The sequence below is a fragment of the Ranitomeya variabilis genome, chromosome 4 (assembly GCF_051348905.1).
Source record: "Ranitomeya variabilis isolate aRanVar5 chromosome 4, aRanVar5.hap1, whole genome shotgun sequence".
Classification (NCBI taxonomy): domain Eukaryota; kingdom Metazoa; phylum Chordata; class Amphibia; order Anura; family Dendrobatidae; genus Ranitomeya; species Ranitomeya variabilis.
This window is the reverse complement of record NC_135235.1, coordinates 647636334-647658029: the sequence shown is the minus strand read 5'-3', so window position 1 is coordinate 647658029 and position 21696 is coordinate 647636334. Positions and strand designations below refer to the sequence as shown.

General features: G+C 44.5%; 1 protein-coding gene across 1 annotated transcript in view; it reads right to left on the bottom strand.

Annotated features, from left to right (window-relative positions):
* LOC143767410 (uncharacterized) overlaps positions 1-21696 on the bottom strand; it is a 599249-nt gene that overhangs the window by 110896 nt on the left and 466657 nt on the right. The gene's annotated exons all lie outside the window — the stretch shown is intronic.

Genomic DNA, 21696 nt, shown 5'->3' with positions numbered 1-21696 from the left:
TAGCTTTAACACGACAACGACCCTAAGCGATCTCCAAATCAACAAAAGAATGGCTTTGCCCGAAGAAAATTGAAGTTTTAGAATGGCCCAGCCTAACCCCAGATCTGAATTCAATTGAAATATCTGTGGGATGATCTGAAGAGAACACTGTACACAGGAGATACCCTCTCAATCTGACTGATTTGCAAGGAAGAGTGGGCAAAGATTTCCAATTCTACATGTTCCATGCTAATAGATTCTGACCCAAAACGACTGAATACTGTCATAAATTCAAATAGAACTTCAACAAAGTAGTAGTGTAAGGGTGTACATTTGTATTAAACAATGTTACTTCACTTGTTTATTTTTATTTTTCTACCCAAAAAGTTTCAGTTTATTTTTCCAAATGAATTGTACAGATTCTTGACATTAAGGGTGGAAAAAGTTCAGAAATTATTCTACTTGGTATGATTTTCTTTTTTTACATGACCATAACCTGGTATTTTAACAAGCGTGTGTGGACTTTTTAAATCTACTGTAGATGTAAAATGTTACTTACCTTACGAAATCTTATAATTAAATGCTAAATATTATATCCTATGAGGAACCTTTAAAAAGCATTGGATTTCATATGAAAGCTTAAAATAAAAGAAACAGGACATTTAGTTGAGAGCCATTTGCTTTACTTAGGACTCACAAACGAAATTATTTAGGAGTTATAGGTCTTGCAGTGCTACAGAAGGAAGATAGATGAGTTACAAGAGTTCTAGGAAAACATTTAAATATAAATATAGTTCTAAATGTATTCTAGAATCATCGCTTCACAACAAGGATCTATGTAGTAATGTCTATTACCTGGTGATGTTAAAGGTTCGGGAGACTCCATCATGACGTCCTTGTACCGATTCTTGTGTCCTTCTAAATACTCCCACTCCTCCATGGAGAAATGGACGGTGACATCCTCACACCTTATAGAAACCTGACAAATACAATGATACCGTCATCCCCCCGATCCCTTCATAACATTACAGTATAATGTCCCAGCATTCCCAGCAGTGTCACCTCTCCTGTCAGCAGCTCAATAATCTTGTAGGTGAGTTCTAGGATCTTCTGGTCATTGATGTCCTCATGTATCAGGGGGTGAGGTAGAGGCCCAGTGATTGGGCTCAGGGGTCTTCCCCATCCCTCAGACACAGGGGCCTGACAGCGCTCACTAGAGGTCTTCTTCACTACTGTGTAATCCTGGTTATGGAGAGACACATTAATAAATCTCACTACAGACATTTTCAGAATCCCTCACCTCTTTTGTTATGCCCATCAATTATTAACTTCTTGCCATCATCTGCTGCACATGTACAGAAAACTCAAAAGGGGGTTGGAGCAGTCATAGCTAATGCTGCCCTTGAAGTTACAGGTATTGTCTGTATCATATAGACCTGCAACTTTGGGATCACAGATAACTCTGTGATCCAGCAGTTTAATCCCTTAGATCAGTGGTGGCCCTGTTTTGCACCCTTTCATTGTTCCTTACATTGCGAGCATGCGTCTGCAGTGTTCATGCAATGTAGACTTACGTCCTAACAGTGACCAGAGCCGGCGTCAGGACATTCTATGTGTGCAGAGTTAGGCTTCTTTCACACTAGCGTCGGCACGGGGCCGTCACTATGCGTCGGCCCGACGCGCGTTGTGAAAGTAATGCCTGACGTGGGCAGCGGAAGCAGTCTTACGACGCTTCCGCTGCCCCATTGTAATGTCCGGGGAGGAGGGGGCGGAGTTTCGGCCACGCATGCGCGGTCGAAAATGGCGGACACGACATGCAAAAAAAGTTACATGTAACTTTTTTTGTGCCGACGGTCCGCCAAAACACGCGCAACCGTCGCACGACGGTTGCGACGTGTGGCCATACGTCGCAATGCGTCGCTAATGAAAGTCTATGGGTAAAAAACACATCCTGCAGACAACTTTGCAGGATGCATTTTTTCTCATAAACGATGCATTGCGACGTATTACAAACAACGCTAGTGTGAAAGTAGCCTTAGCGTGTTCTATGCTTCCATTTCATTCCTTTGATGAAGGCAGTAGTTATGCTACAGCCCCAATGTCTCATTTGGAATGTACAGCCATGGCGGAAACTGTTGGCATCCTTGAAATTGTTCCAGAAAATTAAGTATTTCTCCAAGAAATGTATTGCAATTACCATAATTACAGTCAAAACTGTCAAATAATTAAAGTCAAAGCACCCAGTGCCGGGGGCCGTAAAACAACCCAAAAACATCTTTACACCATCACCATATTTGACTGTAGGTACTGTGTTCTTTACTTTGTAGTCTTCATTATGTTTTCAATAAACAGTAGAATGATGTGTTTTACCAAAAAAGCTCTATCTTCGTCTCATCTGTCCACAAGAGACTTTGCCAGAAGGATGTTGGTTTACTCATGTACATTTGGGCAAAATGCAGCCTAGCTTTTTTATATCTTTGTGACAGTTTTGTGGTCCTCCTGGGTCTCCTGCCATAGCGCTTCATTTCATTCAGATAGTTCATACTGACACTAATGCACTATGTGCTTGCAGGACAGCTTTAATTTATTTGTATCTTGATCGGGGAAGATTATCCACCATCCGGACTATTCTGTGTTGCAACTTTTAATCAATTTTTCTCTGCCATCCAAATCCAGGTAGATTAGCTACAGTGTCAATGCAAAGATTGAGCCAATTTATCCACTTTTTTTCAGGTGTGCTTTTCATATTACTCACACCTGTTACTCACCACTGGTAAGTTTGAATGAGCATCACATGCTTGAAACAAAATTGTTTACCCACAATTTTGGAAAGCTGACAACAATTTTGTCCAGACCATTTTTGGGGGGTTTGTGTGAAATTATATCCAATTTGCCTTTATTTCTCAGGTTTTTTGTGTTGTTTCAGTTCACACAAAGGAAATATGCATGTGTATAATAAAACATGTGTAACTGCAATAATTTTCTGGGAGAAAAACTTTGTTTTCTGGAACAATTTCAAGGGTGCCAGCTCTTTCAGCCATGTATATGCACCAGCCCCAGTGTCTCCTATGTGATATGTATGCTCCAGCCCTAGTATCTCCTATGTGATGTATATGCTCCAGCCTCATCATCTCCTGTGTGTTGTATTTGCACCTACCTTAGTGTTTCTTATAGGATGTATAAGAAACAGCCTCATTGTCTCCTATGCAATGTATTTGTCAGCCACAGCATCTCCTATGTTTTGTATGCTGCAGCCCCAGTGTCTTCTATGTGATGTACTGTATATGCACCAGCCCGTGTCTCCTGTGTGATCTATATTCTCCATTCCTAGTATCTCCTATGTGATGTATATGCTCCAGCCTCATCATCTCCTATGTGTTGTATTTGCACCTACCTTAGTGTTTCCTATAGGATGTATAAGAAACAGCCTCATTGTCTCCTATGCGATGTATTTGTGTCAGCCACAGCATCTCCTATGTTTTGTATGCTGCAGCCCCAGTGTCTTCTATGTGATGTACTGTATATGCACCAGCCCCAGTGTCTCCTGTGTGATGTATATTCTCTATTCCCAGAGTCTCCTATGTGAGGTATATGCAGCACTCTTAGTATATCCTATATAATGTACATACAGCAGTCTCAGTGTCTCCTATGTAACGTATACATAAGTCTCATTTTCCCCTATGTGATGTATATACAGAAGTCTCAGTGTTTCCTATGTAATGTATACATCTGTATATGCCTCTTATGTGATGTATATAACGTCTCAGTATATCCTATGTGATGTTTATATAGCAGGATAGTCCAGATGGTGGATAAGCAGCCCCAATGAAATTTAAGCTCTCCTGCAGGCTAAGGGTGCCTCCGTGCCAGCGCAAACTATCCGTCGACATTTCAAAGAAATTAAGCACTATTTCAGGAGACCCAAGAGGACCCTACTGCTGACACAGACACAGTTTGCCAAAATATACATGAGTAAGCCAAAATCCTTCTGAGTGAAGGTCTTGTGGACAGATGAGACCAAGATGGAGCTTTTAGGTAAAGCACATCATTCTACTGTATACCGAAAATGGAATGAGGCTTACATAGAAAAGAACACAGTACTTACAGTTAAATATGGGTGAGGTTCATTGATGTTTTAGGTTGTTCTGCTGCCTCTGGCACTGGGTGCTTTGAATGTGTGCAAGGCATCATGAAATCTGAAGTTGACCAAAGGATTTTGGGTCGTAACATATTGCACAATATGAGTAAGCTGGATTTGTGTCATAGCTCATGGGTCTTCCAGCGTGAGAATGACCCCCAAATATACTTCAAGAAGCGTCCAGAAATGTATGGAAACAAAGAGCTGGAGAGTTCTGAAGTGGCCAGCAATGAGTCCTGATCTAAATCCCATTGAACACCTGTGGAGAGATCTTAAAGGGAACCTGTCACCTGAATTTGGCGGGACAGGATTGCAGTCATATGGGTGGGGTTTTCGGGTGTTTGATTCACCCTTTCCTTACCCGCTGGCTGCATGCTGGCCGCAATATTGGATTGAAGTTCATGCTGTGTCCTCCGTAGTACACGCCTGCACAAGGCAATCTTGCCTTGCGCACGCGCAGTATGCTTTGCCTAACTGCAGGCAAAGCCAAAAAGCATTAGTGCGCATGCGCCGGCGCACTATGTCCCGGAACACAGCGAAATACTTCCGGGACATAGTGCGCTGGCAATAATTATCTAGGAGCAATATTTCATTCTGTGGAACAATTTCAAGGGTAACAACACTTTCAGCCATGGCTTTATATAGCAGTCTCGGTTTGTCCTATGTGATTATGTGATGTATATACAACAGTCTCGGTGCCTGATCTGTATATATAGCAGTCTCGTTGTCTCTTATGTGATGTATGCATAGCAGTCTCTGTCTTCTGTCGGATGTTACAGCTGTCTTGGATTCTGCTATTTGATATGTAAACAGCAGTCACACTGTCTCCAATGTGATGTACAGTTGTGCTCAAAAGTTTACATACCCTGGCAGAATTTTTGCTTTCTTGGCCTTTTTTTTTCCAGAGAATATGAATGATAACACCAAATCTTTTTCTCCACTCATGGTTAGTGGTTGGGTGAGGCCATTTATTGTCAAACAACTGTGTTTTCTCTTTTTAAATGGAACCTGTCACCCCCCCCCCCCCTTCCCAGTCGTTTCAAACTAAAAGAGCCACCTTGTGCAGCAATAATGCTGCATTCTGACAAGGTGGCTCTTTTAGTTCTGGGTGCTGTAACTTGAGAGATAATCAGTTTTATAATTTGTCTGAAGTACCTGGTCCTCAGTCAAGTAGGCCGGCGTTTCCCCCCTGCTTCAGACAGCACACTGCTGTCACTCACATCTTCTTGGCGCCGGGCGCCGCCTCCTCGTCACCGCTGTTTTCAAAAGTAGCCAGCGCCTGTGCTCTTATCCCCTGCCTGGTGCAGGCACAGTGAGCGCTGGCCGTCTTTCCTCATATGCAGTCCAGCTGACTGCGCCTGCGCGGCCGCCCTGCCTGTGATTCCCAGCCCCGCAATGTGAATAAATCATAAGTCACTGCGGGGCTGGGATTCACAGGCAGGGCGGCCGCGCAGGCGCAGTCAGCTGGGCTGCATATGAGGAAAGACGGCCAGCGCTCACTGCGCCTGCAACAGGCAGGGGAAAAGAGCGCAGGCGCTGGCTACTTTTGAAAACAGCGGTGAGGAGGAGGCGGCCCTCCGCGCCAAGAAGATGTGAGTGACAGCAGTGTGTTGTCTGAAGCAGGGGGGAAACGCCGGCCTACTTGACTGAGGACCAGGTACTTCAGACAAATTATAAAACTGATTATTTCTCAAGTTACAGCACCCATAACTAAAAGAGCCACCTTGTCAGAATGCAGCATTACTGCTGCTCAAGGTGGCTCTTTTAGTTTGAAACGACTGGGGGGGGGGGTGACAGGTTCCCTTTAAATCATAATGACAACCTAAAGCATCCACATGACCCTGATCAAAAGTTCACATACTTTGGTGATTTTGGCCTGATAACATGCACAGAAGTTGACACAAATGGGTTTGAATGGCTACTAAAGGTAACATCCTCACGTGCGACCTGTTTGATTGTAATCAGTGTGTGTGCATAAAAGCTGAGTGAGTTTCTGGGATCCAGACAGACTCTTGTATCTTTCATCCAGCCACTGACATTTCTGGATTGTGAGTCATGGGGAAAGCAAAAGAATTGTCAACGGATCTACGGGAAAAGGTAGTCGAACTGTATAAAACAGGAAAGGGATGCAAAAATATATCCGAGGAATTGATCATGTCAGTCAGCAGCATTCGAACTGTGATTAACAAATGGAGAATCAGGGGCTCTGTAAAAGCAAAACCACGGTCAGGTAGACCAACACAAATGTCATCCACAACTGCCAGGAAAATTGTTCGGGATGCAAGAAAACCCCACAATAACATCAATTGAAATACAGGACTCTCTGAAAACTAGCGGTGTGCCTGTTTCAAGATGCACAATAAGGAGGCACTTGAAGAAAAATGGGCTGCATGGTCGAGTCACCAGAAGAAAGTCATTACTGTGCAAATGCCACAAAGTATCTCGCCTACAATATGCAAAACAGCACAGAGATAAGCCTCAAAACTTCTGGAACAAGGTAATTTGGAGTGATGAGACTAAAATTTTACTTTTTGTCTACAACCATAAACGTTACATTTGGAGAGAGATCAACAAAGCCTAAAATGAAAGCAACACAATTCCTACTGTAAAGCACAGAGGTGGATCGCTGATGTTTTGGGGTTGTGTGAGCTACAAAGGCACAGGAAACTTGGTCAAAGTTGAAGGAAAGATGAATGCAGCACGTTATCAGCAAATACTGGAGGCAAATTTGCAATCATCAGTCCGGAAGCTGCGCATCTGACGTACTTGGATGTTTCAACATGACAATGATCCAAAACACAAGGCCAAGTCAACCTGTCATTGGCTAGAGCAGAACAAAGTGAAGGCTCTGGAGTGGCCATCTCAGTCTCCTGACCTCAATATCATTGAGCCACTCTGGGGAGATCTCAAGCACGCAGTTCTTGCTAGACAGCTGTTGTGAATTTGGATTCTGGGCTCCCCCGGTGGCTACTGGTGGAATTGAACTGGTGTCTTCATCTTCTCTGTTCACCTGTTCCCATCAAGATGTGGGAGTCGCTATATAACCTTGCTGCTCTGTTAGTTGCTTGCCGGTCAACAATGTTATCAGAAGCCTCTCTGTGCTTGTTCCTGCTCCTAGACAACTACTAGATAAGTTGGACTCTTGTCCATGTTTGTTTTTGCATTTTTGTTCCAGTTCACAGCTGTAGTTTCGTTACTGTGTCTGGAAAGCTCTTGTGAACAGGAATTGCCACTCTGGTGTTATGAGTTAATGCCAGAGTTTTAAAGTAATTTCTGGATGGTGTTTTGATAGGGTTTTCAGCTGACCATGAAAGTGTCCTTTCTGTCTTCTGCTATGTAGTAAGTGGACCTCAAATTTGCTAAACCTATTTTCATACTACGTTTGTTATTTCATCTTAATTCACCGCCAATACATGTGGGGGGCCTCTGTCTCCTTTCGGGGTATTTCTCTAGAGGTGAGCTAGGACTAATATTTTCCTCTGCTAGCATTATTTAGTCCTCCGGCTGGTGCTGGGCATCTAGAATCAACGTAGGCATGCTACCCGGCCACTGCTAGTTGTGCGTTAGGTTTAGTTCATGGTCAGCTCAGTTCCCATCTTCCAAGAGCTAGTTCCTATATATGCTGATGCTATGTTCTCTTGCCATTGAGATCATGACAGTTTGACCGGACCACTAAAGGGTTAAAATCCTTGGCTGAGAAAGGAGAGAAATAAGAAGTCTGCTGAGATTTTTTTTTTTTTTTCTCCTTCTAATCTTTGAATGGCTCTGTGTCCACCTGTTTGTAATGGATCTTCAGAGTGTAACTGCAGGTTTGAATAATCTCGCCACGAAGGTACAAAATTTGCAAGACTTTGTTTGTCATGCACCTGTATCTGAGCCGAGAATTCCTTTGCCGGAATTTTTCTCGGGGAATAGATCTGGGTTTCAGAATTTTCGAAATAATTGCAAATTATTTTTGTCCCTGAAATTTCGCTCTGCCGGAGACCCTGCACAGCAGGTCAGGATTGTGATTTCCTTGCTCCGGGGCGACCCTCAAGACTGGGCTTTTTCATTGACACCAGGGGATCCTGCGTTGCTCAATGTGGATGCGTTTTTTCTGGCCTTGGGGTTGCTTTATGACGAACCTCATTTGGAGCTTCAGGCAGAAAAAACTTTGATGTCCCTATCTCAGGGGCAAGATGAAGCGGAAATTTACTGCCAAAGATTCCGTAAATGGTCTGTGCTTACTCAGTGGAATGAGTGCGCCCTGGCGGCGACTTTCAGAGAGGGTCTCTCTGATGCCATTAAGGATGTTATGGTGGGGTTCCCTGTGCCTGCGGGTCTGAATGAGTCCATGACAATGGCTATTCAGATCGATAGGCGTTTGCGGGAGCGCAAACCAGTGCACCATCTGGCGGTGTCCACTGAGAAGTCGCCAGAGAGTATGCAGTGTGATAGAATTCTGTCCCGAAGCGAGCGGCAGAATTTTAGACGGAAAAATGGGTTGTGTTTCTATTGTGGTGATTCTACTCATGTTATATCAGCATGCTCTAAGCGCACTAAAAAGCTTGATAAATCTGTTTCCATTTGCACCTTACCGTCTAAGTTTATTCTATCTGTGACCCTGATTTGCTCTTTGTCATCTATTACCACGGACGCCTATGTCGACTCTGGCGCCGCTTTGAGTCTTATGGATTGGTCCTTTGCCAAACGCTGTGGGTATGATTTAGAGCCTTTGGAGACTCCTATTCCTCTGAAGGGGATTGACTCCACCCCATTGGCTAATAATAAACCACAATACTGGACACAAGTAACTATGCGTATTAATCCGGATCACCAGGAGATTATTCGCTTTCTGGTGCTGTATAATCTACATGATGATTTGGTGCTAGGATTGCCTTGGCTGCAATCTCACAACCCAGTCCTCGACTGGAGAGCTATGTCTGTGTTGAGCTGGGGATGTAAGGGGGCTCATGGGGATGTACCTGTGGTTTCCATTTCATCATCTATTCCCTCTGAAATTCCTGAGTTCCTGTCTGACTATCGTGACGTCTTTGAAGAATCCAAGCTTGGTTCGTTACCTCCGCACCGAGAGTGCGATTGTGCCATAGATTTAATCCCGGGTAGTAAATACCCAAAGGGTCGTTTGTTTAATCTGTCTGTGCCTGAACATGCTGCTATGCGAGAATATATAAAGGAGTCCTTGGAAAAGGGACATATTCGTCCATCGTCATCTCCCTTAGGAGCCGTTTTTTTCTTTGTGTCAAAAAAAGACGGCTCTTTGAGACCATGTATCGATTATCGGCTTTTGAACAAAATCACTGTTAAATATCAATACCCATTGCCGTTGCTGACTGATTTGTTTGCTCGCATAAAGGGGGCCAAGTGGTTCTCTAAGATTGACCTTCGTGGGGCGTATAATTTGGTGCGAATCAGGCAGGGGGATGAGTGGAAAACCGCATTTAATACGCCCGAGGGCCACTTTGAGTATTTAGTGATGCCTTTTGGTCTTTCAAATGCTCCGTCAGTTTTCCAGTCCTTTATGCATGATATTTTTCGCGATTATTTGGATAAATTTATGATTGTGTATCTGGATGATATTCTGATTTTTTCGGATGACTGGGACTCTCATGTCCAGCAAGTCAGGAGGGTTTTCCAGGTTTTGCGGTCTAATTCTTTGTGTGTGAAGGGTTCTAAGTGTGTTTTTGGGGTACAGAGGATTTCCTTTTTGGGATATATTTTTTCTCCCTCTTCCATTGAAATGGATCCTGTCAAGGTTCAAGCTATTTGTGATTGGACGCAGCCCTCTTCTCTTAAGAGTCTTCAGAAATTTTTGGGCTTTGCTAACTTTTATCGTCGATTTATTGCTGGTTTTTCGGATATTGCTAAGCCATTGACCGATTTGACTAAGAAGGGTGCTGATGTTGCTGATTGGTCCCCTGACGCTGTGGAGGCCTTTCGGGAGCTTAAGCGCCGTTTTTCCTCTGCCCCTGTGTTGCGTCAGCCTGATGTTGCTCTACCTTTTCAGGTTGAGGTCGACGCTTCTGAGATCGGAGCTGGGGCAGTGTTGTCGCAGAAAAGTTCTGACTGCTCCGTGATGAGGCCTTGTGCCTTCTTTTCCCGTAAATTTTCGCCCGCTGAGCGGAATTATGATGTTGGGAATCGGGAGCTTTTGGCCATGAAGTGGGCTTTTGAGGAGTGGCGCCATTGGCTTGAGGGGGCCAGACATCAGGTGGTGGTATTGACTGACCACAAAAATTTGATTTATCTTGAGACCGCCAGGTGCCTGAATCCTAGACAGGCGCGCTGGTCATTATTTTTCTCTCGGTTTAATTTTGTGGTGTCATACCTACCGGGTTCTAAGAATGTTAAGGCGGATGCCCTTTCTAGGAGTTTTGAGCCTGACTCGCCTGGTAACTCTGAGCCCACAGGTATCCTTAAGGATGGAGTGGTATTGTCAGCCGTTTCTCCAGACCTGCGGCGGGCCTTGCAGGAGTTTCAGGCGGATAGACCGGATCGTTGCCCACCTGATAAACTGTTTGTTCCTGATGATTGGACCAGTAGAGTCATCTCTGAGGTTCATTCTTCTGCGTTGGCAGGTCATCCTGGCATTTTTGGTACCAGGGATTTGGTGGCAAGGTCCTTCTGGTGGCCTTCCCTGTCACGAGATGTGCGAGGCTTTGTGCAGTCTTGTGACGTTTGTGCTCGGGCCAAGCCTTGTTGTTCTCGGGCTAGTGGATTATTGTTGCCCTTGCCTATTCCTAAGAGGCCTTGGACGCACATCTCGATGGATTTTATTTCAGATCTGCCTGTTTCTCAGAAGATGTTTGTCATCTGGGTGGTGTGTGACCGTTTCTCTAAGATGGTCCATTTGGTTCCTCTGCCCAAGTTGCCTTCTTCTTCCGAGTTGGTTCCTCTGTTTTTTCAAAATGTTGTTCGTTTGCATGGTATTCCTGAGAATATCATTTCTGACAGAGGGACCCAATTCGTGTCTATATTTTGGCGGGCATTCTGTGCTAGGATGGGCATAGATTTATCTTTTTCGTCCGCTTTCCATCCTCAGACGAATGGCCAGACCGAGCGGACTAATCAGACCCTGGAGACATATCTGAGGTGTTTTGTGTCTGCTGACCAGGATGATTGGGTTGCTTTTTTGCCATTGGCAGAGTTCGCTCTCAATAATCGGGCCAGCTCTGCCACTTTGGTGTCCCCGTTTTTCTGTAATTCGGGGTTTCATCCTCGATTTTCCTCTGGTCAGGTGGAATCTTCGGATTGTCCTGGAGTGGATGCTGTGGTGGAGAGATTGCATCAGATCTGGGGGCAGGTGGTGGACAATTTGAGGTTGTCCCAGGAGAAGACTCAGCTTTTTGCCAACCGCCACCGTCGTGTTGGTCCTCGGCTTTGTGTTGGGGATTTGGTGTGGTTGTCTTCTCGTTTTGTCCCTATGAGGGTCTCTTCTCCTAAGTTTAAGCCTCGGTTCATCGGCCCGTATAAGATATTGGAGATTCTTAACCCTGTTTCCTTCCGTTTGGACCTCCCTGCATCCTTTTCTATTCATAACGTTTTTCATCGGTCATTATTGCGCAGGTATGAGGTACCGGTTGTGCCTTCCGTTGAGCCTCCTGCTCCGGTGTTGGTTGAGGGTGAGTTGGAGTACGTTGTGGAGAAAATCTTAGACTCTCGTGTTTCCAGACGGAGACTCCAGTATCTGGTCAAGTGGAAGGGATACGGCCAGGAGGATAATTCTTGGGTGAATGCATCTGATGTTCATGCCTCTGATTTGGTTCGTGCCTTTCATAGGGCCCATCCTGATCGCCCTGGTGGTTCTGGTGAGGGTTCGGTGCCCCCTCCTTGAGGGGGGGGTACTGTTGTGAATTTGGATTCTGGGCTCCCCCGGTGGCTACTGGTGGAATTGAACTGGTGTCTTCATCTTCTCTGTTCACCTGTTCCCATCAAGATGTGGGAGTCGCTATATAACCTTGCTGCTCTGTTAGTTGCTTGCCGGTCAACAATGTTATCAGAAGCCTCTCTGTGCTTGTTCCTGCTCCTAGACAACTACTAGATAAGTTGGACTCTTGTCCATGTTTGTTTTTGCATTTTTGTTCCAGTTCACAGCTGTAGTTTCGTTACTGTGTCTGGAAAGCTCTTGTGAACAGGAATTGCCACTCTGGTGTTATGAGTTAATGCCAGAGTTTTAAAGTAATTTCTGGATGGTGTTTTGATAGGGTTTTCAGCTGACCATGAAAGTGTCCTTTCTGTCTTCTGCTATGTAGTAAGTGGACCTCAAATTTGCTAAACCTATTTTCATACTACGTTTGTTATTTCATCTTAATTCACCGCCAATACATGTGGGGGGCCTCTGTCTCCTTTCGGGGTATTTCTCTAGAGGTGAGCTAGGACTAATATTTTCCTCTGCTAGCATTATTTAGTCCTCCGGCTGGTGCTGGGCATCTAGAATCAACGTAGGCATGCTACCCGGCCACTGCTAGTTGTGCGTTAGGTTTAGTTCATGGTCAGCTCAGTTCCCATCTTCCAAGAGCTAGTTCCTATATATGCTGATGCTATGTTCTCTTGCCATTGAGATCATGACAGACAGCCCAGGAATTTACAAGAACTAGAGGCTTTTTGCAAAGAAGAGTGGGCAGCTTTAGTATCTGAGAAATTAAAGAACCTCATCCACAACTACCACAAAAGACTTCAAAATGTTATTGATGTTAGAGGGGGCAATACACGGTATTAAGAAATGGGGTATGCAAACTTTTCATCAGGGTCATTTGGATGTTTTGGGGCGTCATTATGATTAAAAAAAAAGAAAACACAGTAGTTTGACAATAAATGGCTTCACCCAACCACTAACCATGAGTGGAGAAAAAGTTTTGGTGTTATCATTCATATTCTCTGAAAAAGGCCAAGAAAGCAACAATTCTGCCGGGTGGTTTAACTTTTGAGCACAACTGTATATACAGCAGTCTAGGTGTCTCCTTTGTGATGTATATACTACATATCTCCCACTGCTTGAGTTCTATAAATGTAACGTGAGATGTGATGAATTTTCCACTTTAATGAGTCCTGTAGTTTAATATATATCTGTGTTTGGACCAACTTACTGCTGTGATCAGTTCTTTAAAAAACTTGTCGCAAAGAGTTGACTGCACTCCAGAGACCAATCAACATAAACCAGGAAAAGCAGTTGTAACTAGTTACATCATCATTACCACCTAAGATCACAGCTGTGCAAAAGGGAAGCAGTTCTAGCCATCATATTAAATGTTTGATCAAATATAGCAAGACAATTTTCCAGTTGATAATTTTGTACAGAACATGACTGTTATAAATCTCAAACTGGTCCTTGGCAGAAAAAATGTTCCCAAACCCTGCCTTAGATGTAGCGGTTAATGGCAACTTTGAATTCTAAGATGTTAGAAAGGGAGTGCACCTTTTGTCACCCCTTTGCTTCTCATCAATAGACGTTATGCAGTTGGGTTGTCGTGGAGGTAGGAATCCTAATAAAGATCTCCCAAAAACCCATCATGAAATTTCTGTCTTCTTTTCTTATTCCACACCAGAAAAGTGCTGCAATTAAAAAATTATAACTAGTCCCAACTATGTATGAAATGTGACATATTTCACAGAATCTCTTACCTCTCCAGTAAGACGGGAGAGTATCTCTAGCGTGAGATGCACTATAGTCTCTGCCATTGTGTTCCTGTCCATCTTCGATGGGTCAATCACAAAATTTCTCCTCTATAGAAGATTTTTACTTAGAGAATCCAATATTGTAGGGACCTGAATGGAAGGAAGATGTAACATCATGAAGATTCCCATGTAATAATGCAGTTACTGGAGATAATAAGGAGAACATATCATCAAGACATCACCTCCAAGTCAGATGGTAACATGAACTGTACAGCCAGAAGTTGCAAAGGTAATGCCAATATTGCAATACAAATGGTGAAATGTGAGACAAAGTCAAATCATTTTCACAGCTGTAATAGATGAGCTTTTAGGTTACATTCCCTCAGAGAAATCCACAGTATTAAACACAATCATTTGGAGGCTTTTTCTGTTAAAACCCTAAATATAGAAATCGGTGCAACTAGTTTTCAGAACATATCTGGAGACAATTTATTAAGTTTTTTTTTTATACCTGTACAGAAAATTAAAAAATGAATAAATGTTGACGGATTTGGGCTCATCTTCAACCTGAAATCTATGGCTGCAATTCAGGTATTATTTACACTACTTCCTTTGGTAAATATTTTGGGCACCATTGCCCCCCCCCCCCCCCCCTGCTTCTGACAAGTCCCACCTACTTAAAAAATACACAAGTGGAGGGGATGGCAAACAGGATGGCAACATTTCTGTGCAAATATCTCTTGAACAAAATTTTCCACTGCCAATATTGTAAAGAAGGAATAAAGAATTCCCCCCAATTATTGGATTTAATGAAATTAGTGTACAACCACTTTTTGGGTATTACTGCATTCATGAAAAATTGGTTTAACAAATGGTGAAGTCTGTTTTCTACTATTACCCCTTGTGAAAATGTGAGGGTATAGTAATATTTTAGCAGAAAAAAAACAAAATTTTTTTTGTTTTCACAGTTCAATCTTATACATTTCAGTGAAGCACCTGTGGAAGCCAAATACTCACTACACCCCTAGATTAATTACTTGAGGGGTTTAGTTTCCAAAATTAATTAATTTGTGGGGGTTAACTGCTTTTTTGGCACATCAGGGGCTCTGCAAATTCAACATGGCATCCACTATACTATACAGGTTTAGTCCAACCAAATTTGCGCTCCAAAAGTCACATAGCGCTTCTTCACTTGAGATCCCAGACGTGTGCCCAAACAGTGTTTTTTGCCGATACATGGGATATTGTCGCTTTCCATACAAGTTGCATATCAAATTGTAAGATGGACTCTCTCTCCTTCTCTCTTGTGAAGAAGACAAATTTGGTGCTCAATCAAAATTTTTGTGAAAATTTTTTTTTTAAGTTTTTCATTTCACTTTGTATTAAGTCTTGTGAAGCATCTGACAAGTGAATAAAAATTGCGAAAGCAGTTTTGAATATTTTGAGAAGTGCAGTTTTTAAAAAGGTATTACTTATGAGAGGTTTTCCAATGTATGTATAGGCCCATTAAACTTAATTTTAACGCTTTTAACACCCTAACAAAATAAAACGACTTTTGTAAAAATTACACAAACAGAAAGTGGACAAACGGGAAATGTTTGCTATTAACAAACTTGTGTGATTTGATTGCATTATTTAAGGGTATACCGTATTTTTCGGACTATAAGACGCACCGGACCATAAGATGCACCACAAATTTTCAGAAGGAAAATATGGAAAAAAAATTTAATGTGTCAAATGGGGGTCCGCCTTACTGTCCAAATTCAGCCTACCGGGGGGAAGCGGCAGTGCTGGTGGAGCATGGTCACAGGGGGTGTTTGTTGGTCCCGTGATATGACTCCCATTCCAGACTAGTGCGGCTGGTTTGGCGGTGCTCTGTGGTGCAGGGCTGCGCCTGCATTTTGTGAAAGTATGGAGGCCCCCTCACGTCCATTGCTGCGATGCGGTGGCCTCTGGGAAATCCCATCCCAGGCTGGTTCGGCGGTGTTCTGTGGAGTGGGGGGGGGGGGGGGGGGGGGTCCGCCGGCAGTTTGTGAAAGCCTGGAGGCCCCTGCACATATTTTGGAACGAGATTTCGATCTGAGCATGCGCTGAACCCGGCGGCCATTTTCCCGGAGGCCACTACATCACAGCAATGGATGTGCTGTCCCCGCACCAGAGAGCCCTGCCGCACCAGCCTGGGAAGGGAGTGAGATCATCGCCCTGCAGCGTCAGACCGGGACTGCTGCAGAATGGTCCAACTCCTGCTGCCACCACACTACTTGTAAGTATATTCCGACTTTGAGACGCACCCTAATTTTCCCTAAAAATTTTTTGGGAAAAAGAGCATCTTATAGTCCGAAAAATATGGTAATCTGTAAGCGGGTCAGTGGTAAAATAATGGAGGGGAGATTTGTTTCACTGAAGTTATTAGATTCGGTGAAGCTGGAAGTTTGCTCCAGCATGTTATGTGCTGAGAGGGGTTAATCGTCCATGACATGGCTGGATTTGTTGTGAACAGCTAAAGAGCTGGGTAGAACAGCTGTTCACCATATCTCCACCTTAGGGTGTGATCCAGAAGGTAAACATTTAGCTTCCGGACTCTCTCAGGGTTTTGTGTGCTCTGAAGGTGAGCTGACCTCCAGAACTGTGCTCTTGTTACACACAGGTGAACCCCGCAGTTATAAGGACTGTAATTAATGCTGTTTGTTTATGCCAACAAAACTGAATATGTCTATTTTGTTTGGCCTGGTATATGAAGCATGTTGCATGTTTTAATAAATCAGTTTAAAATTTAAAAGAAAAGCTTTCCTCCGAGTGCCTCGTTAAGCAGCCGAGCGAGCCAATCTAACATATAGCATTCAAAGTGTGAAAATTACTAATTTTTCTTCAAAGTTCAGATATTTAAAAAAAAAAACCACACAAAACATAATGACCTTACATTACCACTATTATTAAAAATGAAAAAAAAAAGTATCATGAAAAAAATACAAAACAATCCCAGAATCAGTGGGATATGATAAGCTTTCCTGAGTTACTGCCATAGTAGATGACACATATTAGGTCTGAAAAATGAGGCTCGATCACTGAGGTCAATATTGGCTCCATCACTAAGGGGTTAACTTAGTGTCCTCAGTACAGGACCGCCGCCACAGACATTTCATGGGAAATCCCATTATTCTAACCTATTACAGCCAAAACTAGGGAAATTATAGTTTCTCCATTTCTCCAGATTTCTATGGAGAGAAAAACCCGACATTTCCATTCCCTGTAATCTCCGTCATCTGTCCCCAAACCAGAGCGCCCTCCCCTGTATACATGAGCACAGCCAGCGTCCTATTACTGTACATATACACATGGCAGAGCTGGGGGCACTATCTCCGGGAATGGAGGGGTTACTGCCCCCTGCCCCCGCCCAGTAATGGGGAATCTCCAGCACCTACCTCCACCTGCAGAGCCGCACACCACATATATGGCTGCTCTGTGCGCACAGGACCTGTGATGAGGTCACAGTCATGTGATCAGTCACATGGAGGGGAGGAGTCAAGGAGTCACCATAACAGTGTGCATAGAGCAGACCCGTGTGTTTATACAGAATGGTGACATCACACACGGCTCCGCTCCATAAACGTTGTACACATTGCTCCAACAGGGCAGCCATTAGGAATTTCAGGTACCTATACTGGCAAAAATGTTTGGCCTCCTTGAGACTCTACCCCAGCTCCGCCTTCTCCCCCCGAACCTTCCAAAGTCCCACCTCCCACTCTTGGAAAGACTCCAGTTCTGCACCACTTTCTCACCAATCACACATTAACAGTTCCCATCACCAGATCACACATACTGTATAGCCAGCAGCTTTTGTTTTGGCCAAAAGATTTTTTAAACAGCCACGATAAGGTAGACTCTTTTGGCCGGGCCCTACTCTACTCTATCCTATAATCATTAGTTAATATATCAAATTCTCATTTTAGGTATATTTTATTTGTTTTTCATTTTTAAAAATAACCAATAATATAACATAGAAGGGACAAATGCCGCCACACCATGACCAGACCACATAGTGATCGAATAATACCACTTACAAGGGACAAATACCACCACACCATGACCAGACCACATATTACCACCACATAGTGACCAAATAATCCAATACTGATCAGTAATAAAAAAAACCCCACAATACTAATATTACCATAAGTGCCATTATATACAGGAGCTCTGTACATAGTTTAAAGTGTATAGTGTCAGTGTACAGGTAATACAGTGATCCCCTGTGACATTATACACAGGAGCTCTGTACATAGTATAAAGTATAAATATACGCCCCCGGAAGAATAGACGAAACGCGCGTCGGGGTGAGAAGCAGCTGCATTGACACCTTACACAGGTATTAGTATGTGATTCCATGCACTTTATAGTTTCAAAATAGAGTAGCACTATGCACATAAACACTTTAGTATATTATATCTATTGATGGTGACTATCATGGATTGATGATTATCAGGGTATACCATTTAATTTGTGTTAATGGCACCTTCATCTATAGTAGACTGGATTTAAATGATGGTTTTTGTGGTTGCCATATGATTATAATACCTATTATGGTATATACCTATATGTGAATCAGTGTGTCTTTCTGCTGTCGGTTGTTAGTCGTTTTGTTGAGGCATCCATTATATACTGTTTACATGATTTTATGGATCTGTATTTGAAATAAACTTTGTTTTATATACACTTCATGGGCCTTTTTTTTGGTTCTAAGAAATAGCTGTTATGTACAGAGTGTGACCTATGGTGTTTAGGTTATTTGTTTATACTAATATGTTTAGTATAAAGTGTATAGTGTCAGGGTTACTACAACACAGAGGAGCCAGAAGACCGCAGCATCTGATTGCTCATACTCCTGTGCTGAAAAGAAGCACTTCTTCTTTTTAAATGGTGTTTATTTCTTTCGGCAGAACAGGTTTTAATCAGCCTTGTTGGGAACTCTAGGAGTCTGAGCTCTCAGCTGAGCTCGGTTAGCCACTCCCATTCCCTTTAAAATCTGGGTCCTGATTCAAACCCATGTCAGAGCTAGCTTTTGCTGCATAGCTTGGTGGAGAGGCGTTTACATGAGACAGAGTTTTGGAGGAGTTATCTGTGACTGTTGCGTGGTTTGTAAGTGTGATAATTCCCTTCCCTCTTACTTTGCTCATTCACCGCGTCCTCCACTCCCCGATGCATTCCTCTGCTATATATGAGTGAATATTTGTACACTTGGTATTTTCAGTATACTTTTATTTGTGTTGCCTTGTTCGTCGGGTTGGTGTACTGTGGTGCACAGTAGCGCCCCTCTTTCCTGGTCGGGGGAAAACAACAGACGGAGAGCAGATTCAGGAGATAAGGTAAGGGTGCCGGGAATAGGGTAAGCTAAGGCGCCCTCTAGTGGTAGGGACAGGGAATGAGCCCCTGGTCCCAGGTCACCCAACAGCTGGGTCGTGACAGGAGATCTGTACATAGTGTACGTTACACACAGGAGCTCTGTATATACTATATAGTGTACAGGTAACACACTGACTCACCAGTGACATCTCTAGTTGAAGTCCTTCATCTTCATTTTTCTTCTTCATCCAGCACAGACCGCCATCACTTCTTCCAGCCAGTATTAATGTCTGCAGTAAATAACGGTTATCTAAAACACTGCTTGCAGAGCCCATTCCCTAATTTTTCCCATCTTCTACACTTCACCAGATGAAGAAAAAAAGTGATAAAGTGCTGCCCTGCACAGTAACAGCACCCTCCATTGAAAACAGTATCCTCAAAAATAAAATACATCACAGCAGTAATAATATCCTGACCCCAGCCATATGTTCTATCATCCTGGCCCCATATGTTCTCTTCTCCTGCCCCATATGCCTGCTTTCTGCCCTATTCTGTTCTCCTATCCTTCCCTCATGTATCTCCTACCTGTACCATATGATCTCCCATCCTTCCCCATCTGTCTCCTACTGTGCCCCATGATTTTGCCCCATGTGTCTCCATCCTGCTCCATGTATCCCATGATCTTGCTTAATATGTCTCCATCCTGCCCCATGTGTCCCATGATTCTGCCCCATGTGTCCCATAATGCAGCCCCATGATCCTGCCTCATCTGTCTCCATTTTGCCACATCTATCTCCATCCTGCTCCATGATCTTGCCCCTTCTGTCTCCATCCTGCCTCATTCCTGCTCCATGTGTCCCATGATCCTGCCTCATCTGTCTCCCATGATCCTGCTCCTTCTGTCTCATGATCTTGTACCATGATCCTGCCCCATCTGTCTCCTTCCTGCCCCATGATCCTGCCTCCATCCAGCCCCATCTACCTCATCTGTCTCCATCCTGCCCCATGTACCTCCATTCTACCCCATGTGTCCCATGATCCTGACTCACCTGTCTCCATCCTAGCCCATATGTCTCCATCCTACCCTATGTGTCTCATGATCCTGCTCCAAGATCATGCCCTATTTCCATCTTGCCCCATGATCCTGTCTCCATATTGCAGCTTGCTGCTTTCAGTACAAAAAAGTTTCTGCTTACCTGGCCACAGTCCCGTGTCATAATCTCCCTCATCCATTTGAGGTGCGACTGTCTCCATCCTGCTCAATGATCCTGCCTCATCTGTCTCTATCCTGCCCCATGATTCTGCCTAATATGTCTCCATCATGACCCATGATCCCACCCCATCTGTCTCCATCATGACCCATGATCCCACCCCATCTGTCTCCATCCTGCCCCATGATCCTGCCTCATGTTTTCATACTTCCCCATGTTTTCTATGATCCTGCCCAGTCTCCATGCTGCCTCATGTATCTCCAACATGCCTCACGATCCTGCCCCATGTGTCTCCATCCTGCCCCATGATCCCTCCCCATTTCTCCCATGATCCTGCCCCCTCTGTCTCCATCCTGCCCCCTGATCCTGCCTCATCTGTCTCCATCCTGCCCCATGAATCAGCAACTGAACCAGCAGGATATTGCCCCTGGGGTCCGGTGAGTTGAGAGGGGCACGGTCTGGGCCTCATACGCCAGTAAGGGCACCAGTGCCCTGATAGCGGCTCTGTGGTTTGGCTCCATACATGTTGTGCACACATGCCTCTGCTCCGCACATATCGTACACACGCGGCTCCTCTCCGTACACTTCGTACATATGCGGCTCTGCTCCATACACCTCGTACATACGCAGCTCCGCTTCATACACACACGGCTCCGCTCCGTACACTCACGGCTCCGCTCTGTACACCTCGTACACACGCGGCTCCGCTCCGTACTACACACGCGGCTCTGCTCCGTACACACACGGTTCCGCTCCGTACACCTCGTACACACACGGCACTGCTACATTCATCCTGTAAACACCTCCTGACCCCTGGAGTCCAGTCCGGGCCTCATACATCAGTAAGGGCACTAATTATTACCTGATAGCCGCCCTGTGGTTCAGCTCCATACACATTGTGCACACACGCCTCTGCGCGGCACATATCATACACACACAGCTCTGCTCCATACACCTCGTAAACACTCAGCTCCACACATATCTTACACACAGCTCCACTCCGTACACCTCGTACACTCGCGGCTGTGCTTCGTACACCATGTACACACGCAGCTCCGCTCTGTCCACCTCGTACACACACGGCTCCGCTCAGTACACCTCATACACACACGGCTCTGCTCCGTACACCTCGTACACACCCGGCTCCGCTCCGTACACCACGTACACACACGGCTCCGCTCCGTACACCTCGTACACACACGGCTCCGCTCCGTACACCTCATACACACACGGCTCCGCTCCGTACACCTCGTACACATACGGCTCTGCTCCGTACACCTCATACACACGGCTCTGCTCCGCACACCTCGTACACACGGCTCTGCTCCACACACCTCATACACACGCGGCTCCTTTCCGTACACCTCATACACACACGGCTCCGCTCCATACACCTCATACACACACGGCTCC